The following is a 23,211-nucleotide window of genomic DNA, read 5'->3' on the forward strand; positions in this document are numbered from 1 at the left end:
ACACAAACTGAACAAGAAAAGCACATTCATGTGCCTGCATATCATATAATAAATAGCATTTCATTGCTTTGAACAATTGATGATAATTATACTATTTTAATGATCATTTTGAAAACACATCACATCTTAGCAGTAATGTTCAAAGAATCATAATACCACATGGCACAACCAAAGTAGTGGCAGATATATATTCATATATATATTCTGTAGGAATGCATTTCCTAACCAAATCATTACTTTAGGTGGAAAGTGCTTACTAGTATCATGGGATTAGTGAGGCTAAAACACATCCCAGCTACAAAGTCACCAATAACCATTTATATTGAGAAATAGATTAGTAAAGTTATGTTCTCTCTCTCTCTCTCTCTCTCTCTCTCTCTCTCTCTCTCTCTCTCTCTCTCTCTCTCTCTCTCTCTCTCTCTAATGGGCAGTTTTTGGCTCCTTATTGCTAGAGATTGTAGTCTGCTGAGCACTGATCTAAGATTCCCACTGACCTCCTGCACACTGCTCCTGCACACAGGAAGATCCTGACCTTCAAAATGACCTTGAGAAAGAACCCTGTTTGAGCCTCTTGGACTTCCAGGTCCTAGATGCCTCACTTTCTGACATTTTTCACTTTTTATCTTTTGAAACAATGAAGTCCAAGGATCGGTTCTGTTTATCCTGGGGTCTTATGACAGAAAAAAAGAGTAAGAGGCAGTGTGCAGGAGCTGTGTGCAGAAACAGTGTGTGCAGGAGCAGGAAGATTTGGATCTCCGGATTCTGATGGGGGCTGCAAACTTCATGCCAGCTCTGCTCCTTCGCTTGTACAATTTTAAGCAAATACCTTTCTTGACGTCAAGAGTTTGAATATTTATATGCCATTAGACTTTGTATGCTCAAATTCTAACCTTCAACATGAAGGCCTTAAGCAGCAGGGCTTTGGGAAAGTGAGTCCCGTGAGCAGAGCCCTCATGGGTGAAATTAGTACCTTCACCAAAGAAGAACAGGAGGCACTGTGGAGCTTCCTACATGAGAGGTCACAGCAAACAAAGGCTGTCTGTGAGGAGGTGGGTGCTCACAAGTCCCAGGATCTGCCTGAATCTTGATCTTGAATCTTCTAGACCGAAGAAGAAGTGAGAAACAGTTTTCGGTGTTTATAAGCTTTCCAATTTGTGATAGTTTGTATAGTGATCTTGAAAGATACCAAAGCAATTCTTTATCATTATTTGCTCTGTGTAAAACAAAAATAATGCAATTAGTAAGTATTAAGGAGGGACACCAAGGTGTCATGTGAGTTTTTTCTGCTTTGATACTGAGTGTTCTGATGCAACACTGTTTCACCCTGAATCTCTTGAGAAACACTGAGATTTAATGGCTGTTTTAAAGATATGTTGCTTTCTGATCATTCTCTGCTTGGGCTTTTGATACTTTCTTTACTTAATCTTTTTGTTACCCCTGAATTTAAAACTTCACTTGGGATGTGTTTGAGTGATTCCACCATGTTCACTAATCTATCCATGAGCCTTACTAGGACTTGATATTGATATCATGAAGGCAGAAATGATGGTTTTCCACAAAACTGGTCCTGCTGGAATTTCATAGTCATAAGGAAAATGAAGCTTTGTGAGATACAAAATATACTGTTATTAAGGTAGAAAATGAATACATTCTTATTGAATACTATAGCTTTAATTCACAATGTTCTTATGTAAAAGTCAGACAGAATATCTTCTCCTTCTTTGCCTAGCTTAACAAAACCAAGAGATAGGGCTACAGATATTGCTCAGTGCTTACATGCAACAGCTGGTTTTCGAGAGTCTCTGGGTTTAATTCTCAGCACACAGCTCAAAGCATCTGAAAACTTCATTCCCAGGAGATCAATGCCCTCTTCTGGGCCCCACAGTCAACAGGCAAGAACATGGTGCACAGACATACAAGCAGGCAGAGCACTCATATTCAGTTAATTAAAGTTAATAAAATATTTTTAAAATGATAATAAAGAAGAATAAAGAAAAAATAAAATTACAGTTATACGAAGAATAACTAAACCCCACCAGATAATCCATAGATCATCAAACAAAAAGCTCAGGGCCAGACATGAAATACCTTGCTTTAAGAAATTGGTGGAGGAATCTCAAAGAGCCTCCTAACAATACAAAATTTCATAAATCCCTGTCGCTCAAGATCCAAGGCACCTGGAAGAATCAAATTGGTATTGACCTGGATGTTTCCTCCCTACAGGCTAACTTTCATACTACTGGTGAGTGTCATAGTAAACAGGCTACTGGGAGAGAAAAGTCATCAGTGCTTTTCCCTGGGTGTGAAAGCTGCAAGCTACACTAGCCACCACTTTGGAAATGCATGCCCTTTGCATCACTAGTGGCATGAACGTGACAGGAGTAGACATCAGCTTTCTGGTTGGATTTAATGTCTTCCCCACAGATGAGAACTAATGCCCAGTACTATAAACTTGGCCAATAAACAGTAGATGGGAAAATCATTGACCCTACAGGAGAACCTATGACTGTTACTTTGCTAACTGGACATAGTATAAAAATAATTTATAAACACTTATCTTTCTACACACAAATTAGAGCTATAAGGTAAGCTTTATTTCCTATATATTGACAACAAAGGGTGAAAAAGGCAGAATTCATCAGTTACAATCACATTTAGCACAGGGAGAACTGTGGTTTTTCCCTGGGTACCATGTGGATTCAGACTTTTATTTTCCTAGGCCCAAGTGAGAGCTACAGTGTCCTAATTATTGCTCTTAACTCCCTAATTATTCTCTCATAAAACATTTCTCTTTTATCTTTTCTTCTATTTGTTTGTTTATCAAAAGACTAAATCTGTGTAAGTCAGCTAGTTAGCATCAGTCCCAAGTTATTGTAATCTTCAGACTTTAGAAATCCAGATTAGTGTGTGTGTGTGTGTATGAATGTGTGTGTTATAGAAGTTGTTGCAAATATTCATATGGAAAGTATAAATAGAAAAATAGGGTTGAAATGCAGTTTAACCTCTAACTGATTATCTACTAATAGTGTGGCAATCAGGGAAAACCAGCCTTTTGCTAAAATAAACAAATAAAAATAAAAGGCTGGTTTCAGCCTGGAGTGTACTGTCAGGACCAAATTATAAACTTCTGAAAACCAGGAATTATAGTGGCATCTCTGCTACCACTTCACATGTGCCGGTGTGAATGGTGCTGCCATTATTTACTATGGTAACATAATAAAAGCCAGCACTGTTTGCCATTATCCCCACTGCTCCTTCCTTCCGTATAAATCATTATATTTATTATCTGTCTTCTTGTATGGGGGGTTATGAGAAAGGCCAACTGAAAGCTGAAGCCACCTACTTTTCTAAAGAAATTGGGCCTATTTCTAATTCTCTTTCTCTATCAAATACAAGGGAACAGAGACTTTTTTTGTGAAAAATTGTTTCATGTAAGATTAAAGTGCAGATTATTGGTGAGAAAATGATATTCACTTCTAGACACCTTGTAGATTCTTGGGAGATATTTCCAGCTTCCCTCTGATATTTTTACCTTTCTTTCTTGGGGGATTTGCTTGCTTGCAGGTTTTGAGCAATGGGGGCTGGAGCTTTTGTTCTGCTCTGGTCATCTGTGTTGTTATTTATTGATTGAATAGTAAAGCTAAGAGATTTGTATAATAACTCCCTTTTAATTTTATTTAGACATCAGAAATAAACGTGCAAGCATTTCTTCTTTCTTTTTCAAAAATCCTACAGAATGTTTCTTTATTTTTATTCTTCCTTTATTTTTGCATAGGTGGTTATGCAGACGATTAGCTGAAATATCTAAGCTCAGTCTATTAATGTGATTCCAGGTACAAAGATTAGTCAGGCTCACTGATAATTTGATTGAGTATTTGTTTTTGAGTTTATCATCACCTCCATCGAGAATGCCAGCATCTTTATTTTCAATTCTCGGAAGGGCAGTCAAGAGCCTGCAGTATCTGGATACAAGGTTTAGAATGCTGAGGTACATGGGGGATTAGGGCTGGTAATAAAGGGCTGGAGTACTGCAGATGACAGCTCAAGGGCTCCCTTCTCATTTCCAGGAAAAATAAAAGTGAATATAAAATATAGCTAAATAGATTTTTTTCTAGATGGAAGATGAATCTTACACCTTACCTCCTCAAACCTAAATGAGGTTCATAGATGGGAGTAGGGAGATAACTTACATGAAAAAGGACTGTTGTTATCCTCAAGAGAAAATGTTCATAACAAAAGCTACAATGCAGTGGGGACCCTAGAGAATACACTTGGAGGAAACTTTTTCTACTCACCCAAATGGAGCATCTCTCACAGGAATGTTGCATCCTGTGGTCAACTCATGAGTACTGGCTAAGGATAAATGATTCCTGAGGCTTTGTTCTTGGTTTATGTTCTGAGGGATAGACACAAAGTCTAAACAGATAATGTTTAAATACATAGTCAATTTTAAACTGCATTTCTTTCTGCTAGTTTTCTTGAATGTGTTGGGGCGTAGAGTAACTGTATTCCATGCATTAATGATGAGGTCATTATTATTTAGCAATGTTGCTTTGTAGTATTGGCATTTTATTTCCAAAAGATGCACCTTGGGATATAAATGAAAATGTATATGCTGGACTCAACCATAATAGGATTTAAAAGCATAGATGACAACCCTGGCTGGGATCCAGATTGTCTCCTTTGTCTTGAGGATTCATTACTATAACTCATGACTTTCTGCCTGGCCTGGCCTCAGTGAGAGAAGAGGCACCTAGCCCTTGAGAAACTTAAGGCCCCAAGGAGTGGGGAGATGTGGGAGGTTGGTGGTAGGTGGGGGTGGGGACATCCTCTTGAAGACAGGTGGGGGGAGGAGGAATGGGATGAGGAATTGTTGGAGGGCAGACTGAGAGGAGGATAATGACTGAATTGTTAAAAAAAGATGAAAGATAATTAAAATAAATAAACAAATAAGAAAAAATAAAATAATAAATGTGAATGCAAGTACATGACTAATTTCAGAATTTATTGAAATCCAAACAGTTATGTTGTATCTACGGGTATATGCTATCACACTTTTAATCCTGACTAGGTTTGCTAAAATTATTCAGCCTTTAAACTGATTTTTATGAGGAAATTGATCATCAGTCATCATATCAATACATTTTGATCTATCTCCTACCACATATCTAAAGTAACCACTCATTTAAGAGGAGGTAGTGTCTTTTTCTGCAGTGGTATTGCCATTGCTAAGTTGTGCCCATTCATTCATGACCACCTGTGTATAGGCAGCCCAGAAGACAAATGAAGTTTTGTTGTTAAACGACAACATGAAAATAAAATACTTGGGAAGCAAAAAAAAAAAAAAAAGAGTTTCTGAATGTGACCATGAACACGTAGCTGCTTGTGCATTGAAAGCAATCATCCAAAAAATAGGTAACATCACAAATCTGTTTTCTTTTAAGTTTTTTTCAAATGATATGCCCCTTCCCAGTTACCCCTCCAAAAAACCTCATCCAATTCCCCTTTTTCCTCTAAATTTTGAAAGTACTATTTTAGGTACTGGTTTTGTTTGTTTATTTGATAAATTGTTATGGATTTAGTTTTGATATAAGTAATGGCTCAATATTGTAGGTACCTAGAAGGTTTTCAAACAATATCAACACTTATACTTGATCCAAAAGTATTGAAAAAGGAATAGCTAGGGTCATAACACTAGACTGACTCCTTTCTCTCCATACTCATTCCCAAGCAATGTGGCTTTCTACTATCTCTTCTGGCCCCAAGTTGTAGTGTGTACCTGTTTAGGGTCTTCTCATTCCCCCATCCCACTTATCTCTGTAGTAAGCCTTCCACTGCACACACATCATCTCTGAACCCCGCTGTGTCTGTTCCTTTTCCATGTGTCCACAGCTCTCAGTGCTTCAGCTTCATCACTGGTACTTAGCATTAAAATTGATTTTGCTTCTGTTCCTCTCAGTGGAACTGAAAGTTTACAGTGAGTTTAATGTGTTGTTCATTATTATAATCTCAGTTTCTGTCAAATGTTCATGATATAAACCTGCTCTCCAACTTATGGGTTGAAACTTATGACCCAATGAAACCATAATAAACAACACACTGAATATTTGCTATATAGACTGTTGAATTGGAACATAATAATAAAACCGTGAGTACTTCCTAGGTTTCAAGATCAATGGAAGAGTGATTCTTCAAAGGTGTCATTTCACCCCCATTTTTCAAATATGGAAGCTGCTAAGAAATGCCAGTGTTGTGATAGGAAAATGCTTGTGATTGCTTATCTAGCAAATGAAATTTGTACTTATATTAAGATATCCTAGGAGCCTGGTGGATGGCTCAGTTGATAAAGTGCTTTCCAAGCGTATGAGGAACTGATCGCTGATTTCCAGCATCCAACATAAAAATATCTATCAGTGAGTAGGTATGCATCTTTAATCTTAGCACTGGGGAGGTAGGAACAGGGAGATCCCTGGAACTTATTGGTCATCCATGCTAGTCAATTGGTGAACTCTAGGTTCAGTCAATACTCTGTTTCAGAAAATAATGGGCAGAGAGCCAGAGAAAGATGTCTGACAACACCTGACCTCCACACACATGTACATATACACGCACATTAACAGAACACTCATATACCCTTTCTACCTATACTCACAGAGATCTACCGGATGCACAGTCTTAGCCCCTGGGATAGCATCACTATGAGAAATAGTTGAAATGAGACTCTGAGTTTAACATGCCTGGAAATATACAGAACGGGAATCCCAAGGCTTGTTGGTATAATGCTTGTAGGTAAATGTTCCAACAGTTCTAATGGATATTGATGGAGATGTTGATCTAGAAAGACCTTCATTTCATTGCTGGAACTGTGGATGTAACAGCGCAGCATGGGAGGAGGAAGAAGACATCCAGAGACCTGCCAGCCACCGTACCACATGGGTACATTGGCAGGGAAAGACACTCAGCGACCTGTCTGCTATGCCACATGGTATGGACAGAGGAGGTTACGCTGAAGTCTGCCTGCCGAGTGGTGACCTGCCTGCAGTGGGAACCACACTGTGCACATATGTGGTGAGCAAATGAGAGAGAAAGAGAAATGGAATGGTTTGAGTGTTACGAAGACAGATAGAACTGGAGATGCAAGAAGGGAGAGGAACGGCTTGTTGAGAGAAGCCATACGACCACCTGAAGCCATGGAGAAGTCCCAGCCCTTGTTGCTGCTGAGTGTCATGTGGTCCAAGGCCACAGAGTGGCTGGATTTGGTGGTAATGTCTGTAGCTCATGTTACCACCAGAGACCCAGAGGACTTCTCTGGGCAGCCGTCTGGGACCACGACTAGATAGATGTTCAAAGACTCTGCCGAACTGGCCCTGCCCCTCATAGGCAGCAGCGCTTCGGGGTGGCGTGTCCTGGACCTCACCTGTGCAGCACAGTAGAGATGGACTTGATGGTGGTGGTAAGTTGGCCTGAGGGTGTGAGTGAGGGAGAGATGGTCCCATCACTCATCGGCCATGAGATGTAATGGGTGCCGGGGTGATGCCCTCTTCTCTTGTCTAGCTGTGGTAGTTGGGAGACCTGGCCCCGAGGTCATGAGAGAGGGAGAGCTACGCCTGTAGCACTCAGGAGAGCAGACTCTACACTATGTTCGGCAAGTGGAGGTAGAGCAGGCCCTGATTGCTAAGGCATGTACAAGTCAGTCCTGAGGGTGTGAGAGGGGAGAGCTGTTGCATCCCCTCACCAGCTGCTGGACGACGGAGAATGTGCTGAGCCTAGACTGGGCAGTGCTGGCTCTGAGGTGTGGGTGCACATGGGCCTGCCCTGGGGGCATGAGAGCAGGCGAGGAGATCCTGCTTCCTGCTAGTAGAGGCATTGGGTGGCCTGGCTGAGAGCTTGCCCTTGTGGGGCAGATGCCAGAAAGCCTACAGACTGGCCAGATCAGCTGCCACTCAGGTCCAGCTCCAGGGCTCTGAGTTGTTCCACTGTAACACCTACCACATCTTTGTACTGCTGTAGCATGTAAAATAGCTAGTCCTGGTGATCCAAAGTGCAGGATCTTCATGACACAGGGCAACAACAGGATAACTGGAAGGAACCAGATGAGGATACAATATTGATGGTGTCACAGAATCCAGATACCTCAATCTAGACTAACGACTCATTGAAATGAACATTTGTAAGTGAAGACATATAGACAGAGGGACACACTGTGACATGCTACAGCTTTCACAATGAGAATTTTTTCTGTGCTTTGTTTATTTTGTTTTGTGTGTTTTTTTAAAAGGGAGGTTGCAAAGGCAGAGGATGAATGTGGGGATGGAGGCATGAGTGGGACTGGGGTGCACAATGTGAAACTCGCAAAGAGTCAATGAAATCTATAAAGAAAATGTTGAAATAAGAGTTTTCATTCTCGATGGGCCAATTTGTTACATTCCAAACTAAGCCATGGTAAGCACTTCTCATTAAGGACTTGACTGCCTGTCCATATGTATATTTAAAACTACTACCAAAATTTAAGACTGTTACACAAGAAAGTAACTAAAACTAGATTTCTCTCTAAATTATTTAGTGATAGACAAGGAACCATAGGTCCAGGTGACAGCTGCCCTCTACAGCAGAGAATAGTGCACATTCATGCTTTCCCTTTGCCTGAAGGATAGCCCCAACTTTTAGGTCATAATACAGAACAGTTCTTTACACCCGTAGAATGGATCTATTGTTACCAGCTCACCATCTTATTCAGTTCACATGATAATGAACAGTATGAGGATTTTCTTGATTTTATATTTAATTAACTTTATATTATGCTTTGTTTTCAGTAAAGAAAAGGTAATTTATTAAAATATATTTTGAAGGCATGGTAAGTCAGTATTGATGACATATTATAACACTGTTATAACAGTGTTTTATAACATTGACAACGTTGTTTAAATCAGTAAATACTCTGACATGGTAAACATTGGCCATAAAGCTTGCGGTTAATGCAAAGTAGGAAAATTGATTGACAAACGAAGGCTGAAGTCCAGGAGCTCTATGAATATATAGATCAGTTGTTTGCTGATAACCTGTGGTGAGGTGGGTTGGAAATTTATATGATCTTTAAGAATTAGGACAATTTAAAAAATGCTACTTGACAAAGTACTCCTTATGAACCTGCTGTTAGAATTGCTAAATTTTTAGTGGCTTTTCATTGGAAAAGGAAATAAGAGAAACGGCTAATGCTGAAAATATTTTTCAAAAACCTACATTTGCTCAATATATACTGCTTTGTTTATTAGAAATTTGTTGCTGAATTAAAATTCCCAGTGCTATGATGATTCTACAAGAATTTTGAAAGTTGTATTTTATTTCCTCATGAAAGGCCTTGAGGAAGAGGTTAGAAGATATTATTTTAGGCTCTCTCTCACTGTCTGGAAATGTGTCAATAGTGTGTGCTCCAAGAGAACTGATGGGAAATGTTTATCAGCAGACAATGATGCCAAATAGATGGTTTATGACAATTTGAAGAACACATTTTCTGGCAGGGTTTTGAAGTATAGGCATGAGGTCATTCTCCAGGCTGCTTTCGATGACACTTCTCATTGCTGAACACCTCGATTTCAAAATACATGTTTTGATCTGCTGAGACTTGCTAGGTAGGGTGTACTGTGTTCATATTAACTTTGTAGGGTATTTGCGGACTAATGTAGAATGTGTGTCATTATTTTAATGTGTGGTTGTTTTCTGCAATTTACTGTTACCTGTGTTTGGATGCCACAGCCAGATAGATTTATTTGGATGTCTTATTTACTTACAAATTTGTGGCTTAGCACATTAGCATTCACTCACTAATGCTTTTCAAACATTGACATTGTTAATTAGGTTAAGTCATATAGAAGTCTAATATATTTGAGAGATTTGGATTTCTTTAGTACATCAGTTTCTTGTGATCAATTTTTGAAGAAAAACAAAAACAAAAGACTTTTAAGAAGGCCACTGTGAGAGCAAACATGATGACATTTAAGCACAGTCGTCACGTCCTAGAACAGCTGTATATTCTGTAATGTCTAATTTCTACATGGCTTTCTAATGTCAGAGGCAGGTATTTCTTTAATCTATTCAAGAGCCAGCAGGAAACTGAAAGTGGGTCAGCTGTGGAAAGCTATCGTGAATTTCTTCATTTGTGGATGAAAGCCTCATTGCAGAGTGCTTTTTATAAAGCACGAATGATGATCCTTAATGATAAGTTACGAATCATTTCAGAGATAGCTGCTGTATTAATTTTTTAAAGACACATATAACCGCTGGCCGCAGGTTCCTGTTTGATGTCATCATCTGATATTGGCATTAGGACAGCAGAACAAGTTAGCTTTATGACTATGAATCCGGATTCCAGAGTGCTATTCAATATCCAATGAGTTCCCTTAAGGATCATCCCAATAAATAATTCATTTATTATTATTTTTTTTTACTAATAAGTGAATGCTTAAAGTCCTTGCTTTGGATATTTTAGATGCCATACAGAGATTTTTTTGTCTTCCTGTTTTTACTTTGAATAGTACATATGATCCAGCCAGTTAAGAATATCCAATGTGTTTACCTTTGAGCAGCTGATTAAAGGATCCTATGATAAAGAAGTACATGGTGGTCTTGTAGCCATGAAAACATAAAGAGATTAGACAGAGGCAATGCAATCCAGTATGAAGTATGCAGTGTATTCTACCAACAAAAGCACAGGCTATGGATGCATTTTACCTGAAGAGACCATGAAAGATTTCTCAGCATATGTGTGATTCAGCTGAGCATCAAAGACTCGTGATGAGTAGTGGGAAAGAAGATGGGGAGAGGCCGTGGATTAAATGTGAAGAGTGTTGTGCTCTCCTGGGAAGGAGTAGGGAGTTCAGCTAAGGATACAGAGCGTGAGAGGAAGATGGGAGTGACTGGAAGAATTGGCAGTGCAGGCTTCCTGCAGTAGCTGCACTGTGCAGGTGGGTCAGAACACTGTAGGTGTTAATAGCAAGGGCTTAGAGTGGGTGGTTGAATGTGGCTATCTCATAGTAAGGCACCTAGGAAAGATAGGAAAACACTATTAGTCCTCAAAGACAAGCAAGATCCAAGACCTCTAGCTAGAGCATACGTTCGTGAATATGGTATAATCAAATGATGCTGTTAATTCTTTTAAGAGAGATAATTTAATTTGGAGGGTTGTCCAAAATTAATGCAAAATGTAAGTTAATTTTGCAAGATCTTACTCATATCCATGGACCATAATTAAAAATAGATACTTCTACCATCACTACGTAGGTGCCTTAAAAATAAATAGTAAAACATTACTCAGCTCCTTCAACACAGTAAAATACAGTTTTATCAAATTTACAAATATATCTACAACTAACTAATGTCATCCCAAATCACCTGAACTAAATTGTGCATGTTACAAATGCTACAATTTTTGGATACACATCGAGGGAACTTAACTGCAAATTTCTTTGTATATGGGATGTGTGTTGTGAAGGCATTATGTTTGTGTGTGCATGAGTGAGTGTGTGCTTGTGTATCCATGGTTGTAGGTAAATGTCCCATGTTGTTCCTTAGGAGTCAGCCACTTTGTTTTATTGAGACAGAGACTCTCACCCAGGGCTCATGGATTAGACTAGGCTGGCTAGCCAGTGAACCTCAAAGATCGCATTCTTTGCCTCCTCAGTGCTGAAATTTCAAGTACTGTACAGCAGTTCTGGGGTTTAAACTGGTGTCTTCACCAGAAGACCCACAGTGTCTACTAACCTGGGCCTGTGGGGGCTCACAGAGACTGAACTACCAACCAAAGAGCACGCAGGGGCTGGACCTAGGCCCCATATGCATTTTGTAGTGGATTTACATCTTGGTCTTCATGTAGGTCCTTAACAGTTGGAGCAGGAGGGGTTGTATCTCTAACTGTGTTGCCTGCCATTGGATCTGGAGGAGAACATCTGTGGGGAGGGGGTGTCTGTGACTGGTATGTCAAGTGACTAAACTATTTAATAAAAACAACACCTGGTGTCCTCCTGCTACAAAGCAAGCACCTTTCCCACCAAGTGATCTCCTCAGCCTCCCACCAGGACTCAGGCTACCTGTAGTTGTACTTTGTCTTAAGGAGATAGGGGATGCTCTTATTAAAATTCTTTTTCTTTCTTAAAACAGAATGGAGAGCTAATCAATTTATTTCAAAGGAGTTCCAAAAGTTTAAAGTCCAAATTATCATCGCTTTTGTTTACTAGGAAGGTGATAGAACCTAGAATTTTAATTCTCGTTTGTTCTGGAAATTCAAAGTTCAGTATCTTATTTTCAGAATGTTTTAACACTTTTTGGAAGATTTTGGTATTTGGGTAGCTTCACTTATATTATAAATTAGTTATCATCATAGATAAGCATTATAAATACTTTTTATTAGTACCCCCAAAATTGACAGCTATATTAAGAGATATGTTTTAGAAGCAGGGATTAAAATATAAGCTATTTTTTTAAAGAGGTTGGAGATGATTAAATGTATTAATTGCAATTATACGGGATCAAACTTCATTTTTCATTCTTTTTTGAAATTTTTTTAAAGTTAAGCAATTGCATACAATTCTGACTTTAGAAATGCATATCAAAGAGTAACAATTAGTAACAAAATACATGGTTGCTAAAATGGTGATTGATGTGTTATTAGCTAATACAGCCTGGACGAGGAATTGTTATTTACTCCTGAGATTCTGGATCACCTTTCCTGGTTCCCTCAGAAATCACTTATGTCAGATCAGCCAAGCCACCACAGTATGGTAGAGCACATATACCTTCAACAATTGTCTTAACTCCAGAGAATGTCTTTGTTCTTCTAGGTGTTGGTGGTCTTGAGAAGCTGTGCTTTAGCATCAACAGTGGAAATGGAAGGACATCCATTGATAGAACCATTAGGAGCCTCAAAGGAACAACACCCATTACACTAAGAGGATGCCCTTCACTCTCTGTCCCAAACATTCGGGTCTTTAGTGAACCAGGCTAGTCAAGCCTCACTGTGAACTCCTTCATGTCATACCACCACTTATGGAGCACATACAGTGCAGCAGGAATTATGTTCCAAGGATGTAAAGACATAATGGGAAGGAAATGCTATCTCCCAGTATGGACACTTACTAATATCATAAGGTCCTATACTTTAAACATGAAAAATAATTAGTATCCAAATGCTTTCTAACACAGCAGATTTACCTAGATCGGATGGAGAAAATGTTATAAATGATTGATCTTGGTTTAGTGATCTAACTTTTTAGTTATAGTTCCTTAAAATATTTTTGTTTTCCCTCAAACAATTTGATGTTTTGAGAATTAATAAATTAAACTTTTAAAAAAATTAATCTCAAGGTTTTATCTGCTTCATAATTTACAAAGGTATCCTCGATAGATTTTCTTTTAGCCTTCATTTTTCTCTCAAATTTTGATTCTTGAAACAATGTAAATTATTATTAAAGATGTGTCTATGCTTACGTGCATGAGTATGCAATTGTGTAACCAACAATTCAATGTTTCTAATTCTAAATCTGAAGCTGTCACTTCCTGTCTTTCTCCTAGGCTAGAGGTGACTTTCATAGCCTTTCTTTCTCATATACAACTAGTTGGAGGTTCAGTCAATGAACTACAATTGCATTACAATTATTTCTACTTAGAGAAATATGACAGCTAGAATTTTTTTATGTTAATTAATCTTTGCCTTTTTATTATTGTGTGACTACCCTCCATAAATTTTCTTCCAATGCAGTTTTAGTACATTCCATAAATTATTTTAGTTTGGTCCAACATTAACCTGATTTGCAAATGGTTAAAATCTGTGCTGTCTTTTATGGTCTAAAAGCCAATGTGTTCTATATTAACGTCAGAAAGAAGAGTTTTAATAATCAGAAGTAATTGAAATAATAGGAATCAGGCATAGTCACAGAATTTAGCCAAGTTCTAGTCTTGTTATGATGTTAGAGTCTATGTAAGTGAATTAGTACATTTTAGACACGATGACGATAATCCACAAACATGTTTTCTCAGACTTGGCCTAAAGAACAAGTCGGTGGCTGCTGTTCGTGTTGTGCATCTTTCAGCCAAATGAGGAAGCTCCTGCATCCTCACCTGCATACCCAGTTAAGCACCATCTGTTTCCTGTTTTAATGTGATATCCCACATAGTTTTTCCAAACCTTTCACATCAGTAAGCACAATCCTAATAGACAGTTCAAGTTTCCACTAAAACTATGTTCTAGTTTCCTCTCTCATATTTTCTGAAACACCACAGTGGTTGCTCCAAACCCATTTTTGCAGCATGAAATTCCTTATGTTAATATAGGTTCTTTTCAGTGCGCTGACCAGACTCTGTTACTTTGATTGATGGGCAGAGGCATGCGTGCCTAACAAGGAAACTGGAATTTTAATTTTTGCATTGAAGGAAGTTATCTTGTACCTTATCTTGCCAGCCCTTCTAGTAGTTAAATGCATTAAGTTTTTCTGCCCCTCCCTTCAATCATTTACTCAGTGGAATTATTGAAATCTGGAGTATATAAGCAACCAAGTCAATTGAGAATTTATTTTGTGCAGACTCCTTATTCATGTTAATGTTTTCATTCATGACCTGACTGGCAAAGCCAAATCAATCAAGTAATGTACACTTCGCTTTCCCAGATGTTACAGATGACAAATTTGTTTGCTCTTTTAAAAGTGCTTTGAGTCCTATGAAATAAGTGAGCAGAGTGATACATGAAGCCGTGTTTGGGTTCTCATGGTTTCTTGACTCCTACTCTCATAAAGATGTAAGCCATTGATGTTATGTATTGAATTTCCTTAGCTCTGAGCCCACTAGTTAAATCATTATGGCGGTTTATAAATATGATGTGTTTATGAGCATTAAACACATCACAGTTAGGGAGGAGGCAGAGTGTACTTCTGCAGGATTTACACTTAGCTAAAAAAAATCCCAGAGGCTTATTGATAACACAAAATATTGGATCCTAGTATTAACAGACAAAATGTTGATTTTAGCTCATAGTCCCAGACACAGTCCATGTCGGTGAAGTCAAAGCATCAGGGTCTTGAAGAAGTTAGCTACATCTTGTTAACCAGGAGACTGAGAGGATGAATCTAACTCGCTGGTCAGTTCTTCTGAACTTTATTTAATCCAGGTTCTCTTACCTATGAGACAGTGTTGCTCATAGTTAAAGTGGCTATTCATAAAGCAGATAACACCATCAACATACTCCCTCACAGGCAAGTCCAGAGGCCAATCACCTGGGTGGTTCTTGATTCTATCAGTTTGACAGCTGTCACTAAAAAAAATCACAAGGCCCAACAGTTTGTAGCAAGTTTGCAGTATATGCTGCTCATGAGGGTTGGGGCCAGATAATTCAAAGTACTGATTTATTACATAGTGCTTTGAAGGCAGAGATGGATTTACCTCCATGTTTAGTCCAGCTTTTCTTTTTTTTAACAGCTCTCCTCCCATGCTCAGTGCAGAAGTCAGTCTTCTCCCGGTTGCCTTCAGAACAAGATGTAGAACTCTCCTCCATGGACCAGTTGTAGCTCCTCCAGGACTATGCCTGCGTGGAAGATGCCATGTTTCCTGCCTTGATGATAATGGCTTCTGAACCTGTAAGCCAGCCCCAATTAAATGTTGTCCTTTGTAAGAGTTGCCTTGGTCATGGTTTCTTTTCACAGCAATGGAAACCCTAATTAAAACCATGTACTTGTGGGTACATCATGCATAGATCCACAGAGGCCAGAAGACAATGCCACGCATCCTCCTGTATCATTCCTAGCCTTACTCTTAATAAACAATAAGGCTCATCAGTTTCATCTGAGCTTACTGTGCAGCAAGCCCCGAGGATCCATCCATCTCTAGTTCTACAACACTGAAGTTAATCATGGCCATGGCTTTCTTTTTTTTTTTCTAGATTTTATATATGTGTTAGGTATTCACATTCAGATCTGCCTTATTCACCAAAGAACTCTTTCCCACTGAGCTATCTCTCCAGCCTCAACCACAAGTTTTTGCTCCAATGTTATATTTTTATTGATGATTTGAAAAGTCCATATCATGAACCACAATCACAGTCACTTCTAGTCCTTCTGGGTTCACTCCTACCCTTGTGGCCCACCTGGAAGAGGGAGGAAAAAGGAGGAAGGAGAAGGAGGAGGAGGGAAAAGAAGAGGAAGAGGAGGAGGAGGAGAAAAAGGAGGAGGAAGAGATGGAAGAAGAAGAAGGAGGAGGAGGAAGAGGAGGAGGAGGAAGAAGAAGAGGAAGAGGAAGAGGAAGAGGAAGAGGAAGAGGAAGAGGAAGAGGAAGAAGAAGAAGAAGAAGAGGAAGAGGAAGAGGAAGAGGAAGAGGAAGAGGAAGAAGAAGAAGAAGAGGAAGAGTCCAATTTTTGTTACACTCACTAGTACATGGTCAAATTTCCAGTAGCCATCCCCTTAAAGGAAGCTGAATCCTTTCCTACCTGCACTCCTGCAGAAGCCATCAGTTGTGTAGAGCTACACTTCAATGTTCTTATCAAAAGTTTTAAGTTCTCTTAAATGTTTTCCTATCGAGGTGTTACTTTTGGGGATGGGGGTGAAATAGGATGGGGATAGTGGTTGTCACAAAACCTTTCCTATGTTCTTCTTTCTCAATTTTGAATCTGCAGTCATTGATACCACTACAAAAGCAGTGCTTGGATCCACAGAAAAGACAGGAAGCCCAGATAAGCTATATTAAGTATATATGAATAGATGGGCTGTGTGGTGGTACATACCTGTAATGTCAACTCTCAGATGACTGAGGAGAAAGAATCATGAGTTCAAGGCCAGCCTGGTTTATATAGGGAAACTCTCTCAAAATCAACAACAAGAACAAAGGGTAAAAATATGTAAGTAGGTATATGTTTTTATATTTTAATTTCAACAAAAATAACCTGGTCACGGTGACACACATCTTTAATCCTTGTACTCTGAAGGCAGAAGCAGGCTGAAATCTGTAGATTCGAAGCCAGTGTGGTCTGTCTGATGAATTCTGTACCAGATAAGGTCTCACAGTAACAATATATATATATATATATATATATACACAAAAATAAAGTAAAATACATTTTATAATGTCTTTTATTTTGCGTAGCAAAGAGGGTCATTATTTTCTATCATAACTACTGCAGTTTCTTCTAGAATGATTACTTTATGTTAGGTGTTAGATTGTCTTACTTCTCATACTTAGTTTTATGAATCTCCTGTCATGAATTAATTTAATAAAAATGTTTTTATTAAATATAAGCTTATCTTAACATTAACTTATTATAGCATATCAACATTAAATCAATAGAGCACATAATGAATATGAGAATACTATTGATTGGTTATTAATATCTGCTTACATAAATATATGTTTGTTTTCTCAATAACATCTAAATATCATTAACAGAAATAGGCAGCTCAAATGAACTAAAATAGACTTGTGACAGAAGAAACCATAAACATATTTTGTTGTTTTTTTTCTTTTTTTCATTGGGATAGTATCTCATTAAATGTATAAAAGATAAAAGTGGAAAAATAGCAAGAATTCTTCTATGATGTGCCAGTTCTTGGAAACAATTCCCTTAAATCCTATACACTGGACCAAAACTACCTTTACAGTGGTCCAGTTCTTCTCAAGAAAGTAAAAAAAAAGTTATATATGATTGAGTAAAGGGACTGGTGGTCTTAGAACAGTTCTTGTTTCTTTTCTGTCCCCAAGATATATTTGAGATAGAAGACAAAGAAAGTCTACTTTCAGTGTTCTCCACTGAAAGTCCAGCCTAGTGCATATAAATCATGTTGTATCGTGCCGATGAAAATATCATTCCAGAATTTAACTGGAAATTTTCTTCATAAGAGACAAGACAGGCAGAATGAGAGCTTTTTCTCAGCATAACTATGGTGATGATTCTGGGATGCCTGTTGTAATATGGTCTCACTAATCAGCTGCCACCTGTACACATGGAATGTGCATGAGAGAGATCTCTGTGCCTCTTTTTAGTCATATCCCATTGACTGGTGTGTCAAAAGACAGAAGACTACAGTTTATTAGGAATCACTGTCATGGCTGTGAGGAACTGAAGTTGGAGAACAAGCGGGACTCCAGGTTGTCGTGCTGTCTACACATCTGTCTACACATCTTCACGTGGTAGCATCTTTTCATCCAGAGAGATTAATTACGCACAGTTCTCATTTCTGGTTCCGTGGAGTAGTTGGTGTGACAGAGTTGTATGAGAATACAGAGGTGATTCAGGAGGTCACATTTGCAGTTCCTTAGTCCAGAATTACATTAAAGTTCTAGGGCATTGTCCTAGTCCTGAGTGCACAACATGTAAAGCACAGAGCCAGTAGCAGAATGGGTTGGCTTGGCAGTGTCAGGAAGTTTGGATGCATGAAGAGAATACTGTGCAGGATGCTATAGCTTGACCCTTACATCCCTGTTGTCCCCTACCCCTAACCCCTTCTACAGCTTGGAACACAGTCACAAGAGCATGTCTAAGCAGCTCTTAAAACAATATAAAATCCATGCACTGGGGACAGCTGAACAAATGACCCCTGGTTTTACACACTCAGGCTCACATATCAGTCTCCTACTTATTGTGCTCAGTTATTGTTTAAAATAATGCAATAAGCATTCGTTTTAAATTATGCTGTTTTGAGGTTATGTTAGTAGAAACAACAACCAATGTGGCATTTCTTCATTTCAGGCGAACCACACTTCCCCGAAGTATTTACTATTTTCTCAGTTTGAAGGGATGCTGCCCTTCCAATTACCCTGTCCTTTTGGCCCATGTCATCCTATAGGCACTCTTTTCCAAATGGCAACTACTCAGCAAGCTCTCATTGGCTCCTCAACCAGCATTTGGGGCAGAGTTGAACTTAGTGTAATGTGTGTTTGTGAGTGTGCATGCACATGTGCATGTGTGTGTTTCTGTGTGTGTCTGTACTCTTTGTATATATTATCTGATCCTTGGTTAAGCCTAGATATTTATGAGTGCTGATGGGCGTGGTTTCTCTAGTTGCGAACAAATCACGTTTCTCTAAACTCTCATTTTTTTCCTCTCACACAATTTATCATTTGATAATTTCTTTATTGCTAGGCTTTACAAAAGTTTTGTTGTTTGTTTACGTAGCCTGGAGCTTTCAAGAACACAACTGGGCAATCATGGACTACCTTCTTTAAAGGAACCAAGCTTAAATTAAGATTGTTCTGCAGAACTCATATTGCACAGGCACTTTCAAATGACAGGTCAGTAGCATTCCAAATATCTGCTTTTATGTAGCATTGTAATGTTTTTAATAATTCATTATCTCACTGAACAAATTGTATAAGGGCCAGACTTTATCCCAGGACTTAGTTTGCATTTGAGAACAAAGTAAAGATCTTTATATGCATAATAATTTACTTCCTACATATAAATTATTTTCAACTTCCCACTAGTTTATTAAAATACCTTTGTTTTTGAGCAATTTTAAGAATGGAAGTATTCAGGTTTCAGTATATTTACACAGCACAGCTTTATAAATTATGCAGTTGTTTACAGAGATCATGAAAATGTATGATGTAAAATGGAAAGTTTTGTCTATGCCTATGGGCTCACCCTGTATGCTATCAAATGTTTATAAGCAACTTCATTTAAATTCAGACACAAGTACAGTATACAATAAGATCGCTTCTCATTTTATGCCTTCATTTCTGAAGCTGGTAGGTTTCTGATGATTGCTTACCAAAGCCCCATGAATGAAGACATTTTAAAAACTTCTAGTTTACTTTGATGCTAATCACTTCTGAAAATACAATATAAATGCTTCTTCAAAAATGTCATAAGACATTTTAATATTCTTACAAAAATATTGTAACTAATTTAAGAAGGAATAAGTTTAAGAAAATTATGTAAAATTATGACAGCTTAGGATAGATTGTCTACTTTTAAGTTATTAATGGGTTAACCTAAAATTGTAAAATAAAAGATGGAGGGGTCAATAAATTATCAAGAATGCATTTTGAATTTTAACAGAAAACATTCTGAAAGCAGTTTGTCATATGGTAGGCACTTTACAAATAAGTGCATCAAGAAAAACTAATAAAATAATGTTCTGAAATGATGAAAATGCATAATCCCCCTTTTATAAGCATGGTTGATATGAGTAACTAAATATCAATTTCCTCTCAATGCATTTTTTCATGGAACAAATCACTTTTTTCCAGAAGAATTCTTCTGGTGACGGTCACATAATAAAAGGGCTTCCCAATAGATAGTCATTGCGCAGAGCTGGTCTTTTTATTTATTTTTTTATTTCTCTGCCTGATTTCCAAAAACGCAATCTGATTTCATGAGGATGTAGGCCAATGAACCAATAAATGACTGTTGTAAGTATGTATCAAGAAACGGTCACAACTTGTGATGCCGACTCTGCCCTGCACCTCTTTCTTCCCATCTGAGAGCTGTAATTCCAGCACCAGGCCACGTGCATGATCGAGTGCAAAGTTCAGCCCCAGGTAGCTTTAAATAAAACATTGACATTTGAAAAATGATCCAAGTCTTTCCTTTCTTCACCTTCTATATATATATATATATTTTAAACTTTGCTATCCCAGGTAGTATCAAAGAGAAAAATGCCCCCCCCCTTTTATGGAGGGGGTATGTCTGTAATCATTGAGTAGATTTCATATTCTCTATGGTATAACAGTTCAATAACAATTGGTAAATTGTGAAAGATAAAGTTGTAAACGGACAATAGGTTTTTTTTGGGGGGGTTGTTTTTTTTCCTTTTCCTTTTCCCTGTTTGATTTTCCCCTTTAATTTCATCATAATATACCTTCCTTCCTGAAAACTGAACCTGGGAAATGAAGTGTGTGCTCATTGGCTAAGAATACGTGTGCGCGCACGCATACACACACACACACACACACACACACACACACACACAGAGTGTATCAGCCATTATTGAAGGTAATTTCAAGACACCAATTGAAGACAATGACTTCCTCTTATTCTAACTTGCTAATTTTATTAGGATTTTATTATGAATGTTTTTGATAGTACACATATATTTTACAGTACACCTCATTGTTCTTAAGAGATAAGCAAATTTACTGTGACATTGCATTAGCTTGGGCTGTGTCCTTGTCAAGGAACTAGGAGATGGGGTTGCATATTCCAGGAGATGACAGTCACAGCCTCTGACCTGAAAATAGATACATTAGACATAGTTGTTGGACATAAGTTAATTATCAAATCTCATCGTACAAATTGTCTTTAAGGAGAAAAGGCAGCAGGATGTCTCATTTATTCCGAGTTCTCCGCTCAACTCCATCGGAGCCCTTGCTCTCTCCTGCCAGGAGCCACAGCCTCTGATGGAGACTTTAATTCATGGTGATACTGCAATGCAGTTCATTTCACGATCTCTATTGTTGTGTCCCTGATTGTTCATTCTTCTCAGTAATGGGAATGGCTCTGCTCTATAGGAGGTTAAACATACAGAACCCTGGTGGCTTGCATGATTTCCGACTTCAGTGTAGTCCCTGGCACACAACCAGTGTGAGAAAGACTGTCATTTTTGTTTTCCCTCTTTCTTTTCTCAGCACACAGTCGAGGCTGATGCAGGATTTTCTCTCAATGCTTCCATAGAGGAAGGCTACACACGTACATATGCCTACCTGTAACTGGAATAATAAAAAGAGCTGGACAAAAGGTCCCAGCCTTATTTCACACCGAACAAATCAAATCATCAGCTCGGTTAATCACCAAGTCCCCCAGCAGGTGCTCCTTCAGGGGCGTGCTCATGTAAAACTTTTGTGCTTGTTTGTTTAAGGCCTTCATCTAAATTTGCAGGTGATGAGAGCAACTTTCACTCTGATAAAAGAGCAAGCCAACCTACTGATTGGAGAAAATTACATGAAGTTTTTTTTTAATCAAAGTCTCTGTGGTCGGCTGTCTGATTTTCTAGGCCAGATGTCAAATGTTTGTCGCTGAAGTCGATGTTGACATAATCGCTAGACCAATTCCAAGAATGAGTAAGTGAGACAGTAACAATGTTTCATTTCAGCACGAAGCTGGGCCTTTTCTCCAGCCATGAACAGAGCAGCAGGACCTCTCTGATTCAATGTAATTTCATAAACCATGATTTTAAATTTTCTAGACTGTGTATCTTTCTTAAAAAAATGCTAGAATATGATGCATAACTGAACAGATTTAGTCAAAAAGCAAAAAACCCCTGCAATTATCAATTTGTTTATGTCTTCAAGATTCATATTCAATCTAACAGATAATTAAATACTTGTTTTTAATAAATTCTTGGCATTTTCTTTTTGAAACAACTACAGTCAATCATATACAAGCTCCTAGATCTCAGGAAGAAAGTACGCCATTGGCTCCCGGCATGCTGAAGTTATGGTGTGTTGATCTGACAGACACAGGCATTTGCCTTTCTCATCCTTTCTCTTTCCAGACAGCAGTCATGTGCGTGATACAGAATAATTAAACTAATAAAATAAAAATAACAAATTTGTATTTAGATTTTATTAAAGTCACATGTCAGTAAATTATTTATCTCTATGTTTTACAGTGGTCCGCATCTCTTTTCTGGAAAGAATATTATGATATTTAAAAGACCAAATATTTTTCTGAAATTCTTGGAAATCATCTTTGGGGTAGTTTGAAAACACATTGCAACAAGGCATAATTCAGCCTGAGGAAATTCCAGTGGTGTGGGCCTCTCCCTCTGTGGCACCTGGTTTCATTCCTAAAATTCTCTACCTTCTCCTGTCTATCATATCATTAGCTTAAAAAGAATTAAAATGCTTAGAGAAAGATTATCTTAAAGTCTTCTCTGAACTGTGAGTTGCAGAGTGAAGGGCCTTGGGGGATGTTTACAGTGGCTAGAGCCTCTATTTGGCATGGTCTTTGTCCTGAATTCCATCCCCAACAGAAGGAAGGAAGGAAGGAAGGGAGGGAGGGAGGGGAAGGGAGGGAGAGAGGGAAGAGAAGGGAGGGAAGGAAGGAAGGAAGAGAAAAGGAAAGGAAAATAAGAGAAGAGAAGGGGAGGGGAGGGGAGGGGAGGGGAGAGGAGAGGAGAGGAGAGGAGAAGACAGGAGAGAAGAGAAGAGAGGAGAGGAGAGAAGAGAAGAGAAGAGAAGAGAAGAGAAGAGAAGAGAAGAGAAGAGAAGAGAAGAGAAGAGAAGAGAAGTGAAGAGAAGAGA

This window comes from Grammomys surdaster, unplaced genomic scaffold, assembly GCF_004785775.1.
Source record: "Grammomys surdaster isolate TR1022 unplaced genomic scaffold, NIH_TR_1.0 63, whole genome shotgun sequence".
NCBI lineage: Eukaryota > Metazoa > Chordata > Mammalia > Rodentia > Muridae > Grammomys > Grammomys surdaster.